Source organism: Hirundo rustica, chromosome 4 (genome assembly GCF_015227805.2).
Source record: "Hirundo rustica isolate bHirRus1 chromosome 4, bHirRus1.pri.v3, whole genome shotgun sequence".
NCBI classification, from domain to species: domain Eukaryota; kingdom Metazoa; phylum Chordata; class Aves; order Passeriformes; family Hirundinidae; genus Hirundo; species Hirundo rustica.
In genome coordinates, this window is record NC_053453.1 from 11,729,641 (window position 1) to 11,736,501 (window position 6,861).

The following is a 6,861-nucleotide window of genomic DNA, read 5'->3' on the forward strand; positions in this document are numbered from 1 at the left end:
TTTTTTACCAATTAACAGCCTGCTCACTGCAATTTGAGATACCTGAACTCCCTGCTGCTCTGCACAGATTTGTACAGATACTAAAACAAGTAGTCATTTTTTCATCTGCTACCATTAGATCCACCTTAACTCAAATCCTTCCAGAGTCTGTCCACTCCCATATTTGTTCACTATATCCTGTCTGCATTTTTAGAAATACAATACAGTGCCTAAAGCTTATATCCCAGCTTCTTTACCACAGCTGCTACAGCAAGGCTGTGGCTGCTCCTGTCCTTGGGGAAAGGGGGACCATGGGAGAAGGGCTCTTTCTGTGGGCTGTGCCTGGAATTCACCATCTTTTCTGCTTGTTGATGCTCCAGCTGCAGGCCACCCCAAACATCATGGATAGAAGGATCTACAAGTCTTTGCTTCAGCAGGCAGAGGAATCAATATCTATTTGCAATGACAAGGACTTAGACCAGCCACATTTTCCAGTTGAGCTGTGCCTGCCTGGGCTGTAAATATCCCCATATCCCATCCTTTATACATATCAGCTTGGAAATTTTACAGAAGTCTTTCAGCAGGAAATTCCAAGGGTTTCACAGGTGATTGTGGAACTAATTTTGTTTTGACTGAGGGCTTTTTTGCTCTAAGTTTTGATATAGTTTCTGTTACATATCTTTAAGTTTCCATCCCACCCAAACCATTCCAGGATTCCATTAAAGAAAAGGCACAGACTCTCCCAAACTAAACTTTCTAATACTTAGTCCTTAACAAGCAGTTCTATGAGATATGCATGCCTCTTATTTTTAAGTCAATGAACTGAAATCTGTATGGATTTCCTGATGGCTTTCCTCCGCCCTGTCCCTAAAGGCTTATGGAATAATAAACAGATCAAAGAATGATCGTGGAATGGTTGGGTTAAATATCATCTCATTCCAACCCCTCTGCCATGGGCAGGGACACTTTTCACTAGACCAGGTTGATCAGAGTCCCATCCAACCTGGCCTTGATCTGGAGTACATTTAGTTCTAGGAAATTCAGGTCTTGCGTGGTAGGTACAGACTTAATTGCAAAGTAGCTGTTTATTTTTGTAAGTGTATATATAAAAAGAAAACAAACAACTAGTGTAGCAGCTAATCTTTCACTCAGCTTCTTGCTCACATAAACAACATCTTAATGGAAAAATCCACAATAAAGAGCTTTCTGTCTGCTCACAAACTTCACAGTAGAGGCAGCAGCTCTTCAGATCAGTGGCCACAGTGATTCTGGGAAACAGTTTAAGACAAACTGTTGGAAGTAAAAATGCATTTGCCATAATTTCCTCATATTTTCTCTGATGTACCGATATAACTGGAAGATAATTACACAGGAATTTCTAGACCATGGTATTAGGAAAGCATCTCACAGTATAAAGTCGCCCAAAAATGTTCAAATATATGTATTGGATGGCAGTAGCGGCTTTGGGATTCACTCAGAATGGACGGAATAACTTCAATGCAAATCTAACACATCACTATCAGCCTCAGATCACAGTCTTGAAATGGGAGATGAGCAGGCTCCTCCCAGCCTGTTCATGTCAAATCACAACTGTACCTTGTTACTTGTACAGTCTTGTTCTAGCTTAGAGGCAGGAATGCTGAGCCTACTTGATGGATAGCCCCACTTCCAGCAAATGTGCAGGACAGATTTGTCATCTGACCACAGGCTCTGGCCCAGAGGCTGCTCCAAGTGAGCTCCTTCATGCTGGTTCCTTCTGATGCTCAGAGTTAATGGGAAAGGAGATGAAGAAGCAGAAGGAAAAATTCTTCACACGTTCTTAATCACTGAAAGAAGAGACACTGGAAAATGCTTGCTTGATATATCTACAAAACATCATTAAGATAAAAATTCTCATAAAAACTCCAGCCAGCTTTCTGAGTTGTGCAACTGAAGTGTGCAGCAAATTTATAAGCAGTGACGTAACCTGGTGCCCTCTTTCTGGACCTTACTGTTACACATATTTTGGTCTCTAGCAAAGTGAGGATTTGTCTCACAGCTTCAAATATAAATTAGATAGGCACATGATATGACCTGTAAGAGTACCTGTCCATTTTTTGAGTTATGAGGAGTCCCTAGAGCACGTCACATTCCAGAAGTGGTGGGGAGAGGAGCCTTGAACGGCTGAAACACAAAGTATTTGGTTTAGTGACAAATGCTCCTCCCTCCTTGTGATCTGAGGACTGCAGACAGGCCCAAGAGCAGAGCTGCCTCTCTTGGAGCCAAACCCTTTCCTGAGACAGGGTTGAGCTCAATCTTGTGGACTAACATGGAAGATCTCTAAGAGAGACTTTTTGCCTCTTGTAGCCATTCCAACTTAGCACCCAGAGGAGGCTGGCAGGTGCCTGAGGTTCAAAGGAGGCCTGATGTTTTTAATTTTTTTTCTTTTTTAATTGTAAGGTTAGACACCCCCTTTCCTATGAATCAGGGAGTCTAAGACCACTCTCCCTGTTGTGGAATAGTTGCCTAAATGAGAGTTCCATTCTTCTAAATAAACCATGTGGAAGGCACTAGTGGCAGAGAAATACATTCAGGACAACTTTGACCACCACCCAGTATCCAAAGTGTAAAGAACTAATTCATCTGTAAAAATATTTTGTAGGCTCTGAAAATTAATTTCCAAAAAGGGTAAATTTAAGAGAAAAAATACACTTGAGTGTTCTTTCCAGTATCAATGAACTGGTATGAATTTGCTGTCTGATGACACAGAAGGAGAAAGAGCTGCTCAGAAAGGCTTTTCAGAGCAGTTAGGTATCTCACTAGTCCTAACGTATAATAGAAGTTGATTTACATTATAAAAAGAATTACTTGCATGGCTTCCTTCTTACCAGTGATTTACATGCCAACAGGCAGACAAAGATGTACTCATTGCACGGCAATGGTATCACAAAGTGCTCTTGTTCAGGTATCACTTTGAGGTCTCAAAATCCCTAACAAGGGATTGCTTTCTGAATTTAACATTCTTCACATCTCCACCTCTCCTAGCCACTCCAGGATGTTTCAAGGGTCAGTTTATCCTTATTAGGTTATTATCCTTACTTTTCTCCCACCTTGTTATCTTTGTCTGGGCCTGATCAGGCAAAACGCAAGAGGCTCCTACTCAATTGCAGATTTGAGTAGAAACTCAAACACAACAATTTATTTAAAGAAGCGTCTTCCTCGTACTACATTCCTGTTACCCAGCCACACCTCTCTGCCCATCTGAGGAGCTTACAAAACTGGGAACCTGCTTAACAAGTTCATGTCAGCCTTTTATTACCCATACGTAAAGACAGCTTCCCCCCCTTGTACTTGCTACAGTTCAGCTCTTCCCACCTCCTCTCCTCCGGAGTTACGTGCTCCTTGTTCTTCCCAACCCTGCCAGGCTCACTTTTTACCACACAGCAAGCAGAGACAATTCTTTGGATCACTTTATCCAAGCAACTTGCTTCACTTTTGAAGTGCTCACACATTATTCCCCATGAATTTCATGACCTGAGTTATGAGTAATTTTTAAATTAACTTCTATAAAAACCAGTGTACAAGTGCTTTTTCAGAAAAGCCTGATGGTAGGGCCTGTTCATGTCAATGGGAAGGGTAACCCTAGGTTCCCTACTGGAGTTCACAGGGATGGGTATTTTAGCTTTTGTCTCTAATGAAACAGATCAGAAGCGACATTACTGTTTTTTACCCAACTGCCTGCCTTTAAACTGGCGGGTTCAGCTGTGGCCAGATACAATAGTAACATGTGGAATTAGAATGTACCAGGCCCAATCTTCCTGCACTTCGAGCAAAAAGTGTTCAGTGCAGGCAAGAATGAAACCCTAAGATGAGAAGTGCACTGGGCAGGGCTGATAAAATGTGTAATTGACATTACAAAGTTAAATATTCACCATAAAGCATATACATTTTGGAGATGCATTAAATAAAAGAACAGCTACAGCCAATGGACACCAGAGCTGGCATGTTTCCTCACAAGGTTTTTGTCTTCTTCCTGCCAGCTTCTCCAGGCTCACTTGAAAAATGAATATACCATTTAACGTGAAAACAGCAAGAAAGCAAATAAAAATTTGATCAAATGTAGCAAACTACCTGAAAACACTCAGATTATGAATCTGATGGGATTTCTTGGTCCATTTAACATTAGGCTAGAGATGTAGGAGGTGGAATATATACTGGGATGGAACCACACTCCAGGTGTCTTCTGGTGGAGTGAAGTCGAGTAAGCAGAAAAGCTCAGCAGTCTTTGATACTTCATGTTTGAGAAATGGGATCGTCTTTGATCCAAGTCCTGCTCTTCTTTTGACTTGACAGTCAAGCTTTCTGTGAGATTGTGGCACTACCTACCCAAAAGATCAATTTTTTTAACCTGTCTGTGATCTTTTATATTAAGGACTGCAACTGTGGATCAAAGTAGGAACTGTAGATGTGAAAGACAACCTCCACCTCACTATCTGAAATCTGTGAAGCTCAGTCACAGTGCCTGAGGCAGAGCTAACCCCTGTCCTTATGAGTGCCCCAGAACTGGAAATACGAACACACAACACCCATGAATGAATACCTGCATTGAGCTCACCACGGCTCTTTACATGCACAGGGTACGTAACTTTGCAGGATTTAAGCCAAAATGCAAAACTGATTCCTTACCTTGGCTTCACCACAGTAAGTTCTTCATACAGACACAATACAATTTCAGAGGCAAGAGTCAAGTTTTTAAAGAAATCAACTGTTACTGAATAGACAGAACAGCAAACAACATTTTATTTACTCACTGCTTTAAGACTGCAAATACTAAGCTTTTGCCATGTGGTCTTAAAAGTAATGAAGTGAAGCATTTGGTTCACATCTTGAGGATATGACAGCATTGCAGCCAAGAGAACAGTTATTTTCTTGTTCTGTTTGACCCAACCCTTGACAAACTTGTGTTTTGATTAAGTACACGCATTGAAATGGTTGGGAAAAGTCACTCCCGGAGCCTGGCTGTTACTAGGCCTGTTACTAACCACTTCACAGCCTTACTGTTTTAACAGGCTTTAGATACTCAGAGTGCTCCAGAGCAGTCAGTGTGTTGTGCTGGCTGACCCCAGCTGTGCTCGGTCCTAGGTTCATGTGTTCCATGCATTTAGCCTTTTGTTCTTTAGCCCACACAGGATAACCTCCCTTAGAAGGTTTCAGCTTCTCAAGAGCTGAAGAGCATTTGAGATTGTGAGAAAGGCCCTTCTTTGGCAATGAGCTGTAGGAATTGCAACTTGTTTGTTTACACTGTGGAGATGTTACTCCTCCCTCAAGCCTTGAGAAAATTCTCAAAGCCTGACTTGTGTGCAATTGTATCTGGTTGCTTAGTTCCATTGTCTAAAGTCCTTAACTCCTTGTTGCTCCACAAAATCCCCTTTTGAAGGTGATATTCATTGCTAGTTTTTCCCCCATCCAACTCGCTCTTGCTGGGTTTTCTTTCTCTGTCCACAGCATGTCAGAGTTATGCTGCAGGCAAGAGCTTGGTATTTGGGTGCTTCCCAACAGTCTGACCTGCAGCTAAAAGCAACTGCCCCAGCAGCACAGGGTTATCATGCTGCCGAGTCACTGCGTCACACTTGAACTCATTCATTCTTTTAGAGATTTATCTCCAAAGAAACCCAGTCCAAGATTCCAATATACAAAAATCCAGAGGTAATTCTCTGAGATTTTCATTGTTCTGCGCAGGTCCCAAGTTCAAAACTTCTTTAAGGAAAACTACATGTAAGTGGAGCAGGTTTTCCTAGCAGATAAGAAATAAAAATGCTGGTGTAATGTTCTAAGTACTAACAAAATAGAATGTTACCTGTGAAATCAATGCACAACCTTAAATATGCTGAGTAATAGAGAAATGCAATGGTAGTAGTAGAGGTTAGCTTTCTTCTGAGACTTGAGAATTCACGTTTCCAGAAACATAGAGAACTCATTCTTCTTTCGATGTGATAACTCACCACATGCTTTAATTCAATATTAATACCTTTAGAAAAAATTAATAAATGGTATAATAGAAAAATACTTAAGGCCACACAAGCCAATGCAGCGGTTATTAATAAAAATAGCTGGGTTAAGTAGCATTACTGCTTCTTTGCTACAATGAGCAAGTCAATGCCTGAAAAGCTGCACTTCAGAGATGAAAGTTGAAGACTGCTTTTGGAAAAAATAACATGTAAGACTGGAACTAAACAGGATTGATTTCAATATATGAACAAAATGGATTCAGTGGTCATTTGCAAGCCAGTGTAATGCTCTAAACCCTTTTAGATTCCATTTCAAATAAACCACAAGGAAAAGTTTTGGGTAATTTGGACAAAGCTGTTAAGATGATAATATTTCAAAGTTAAGACATGAAACTCCCCAGCATAAAGCATCCAGACTTGCAGTTATCTCTGCACCACCCACAAGAGCAGATACAGCAAGTAATGACATTGGGCAGGCTTCACCTTGCTCTTAAAACTGCCAGCTTATCTGAAATACAATAGGTGAAAATATAAAACCCAAAGCAGGGAGCAGCGAGTTGTGAATCAGCTCTGTCAAAGGAAACAGAAATCCATACCGGACAATTGCAGTTTTTCATCACTAAAGCAAAGAAAGGCTACAACCTTCCTTTCAGTTTTTTTCAGTGACAGACTCAGCCTGAAATATGATCCAAATCTGTGCAAAATAAAGCAGGGGGGAAAAAGATGAACCTGAACATACTTTAATTAAGCATAACCAGATGGCATGTATGTAGTGCACAGATTTGGGTCAGCCTTTGCTGTTAAGTGAAATTCATCTGTGAAAACCAGAAAATCTACTACCTGCACAGATCTGCTTTTTATTGGTTGACAAATATGGAAGGGATCCTTGAAAAGT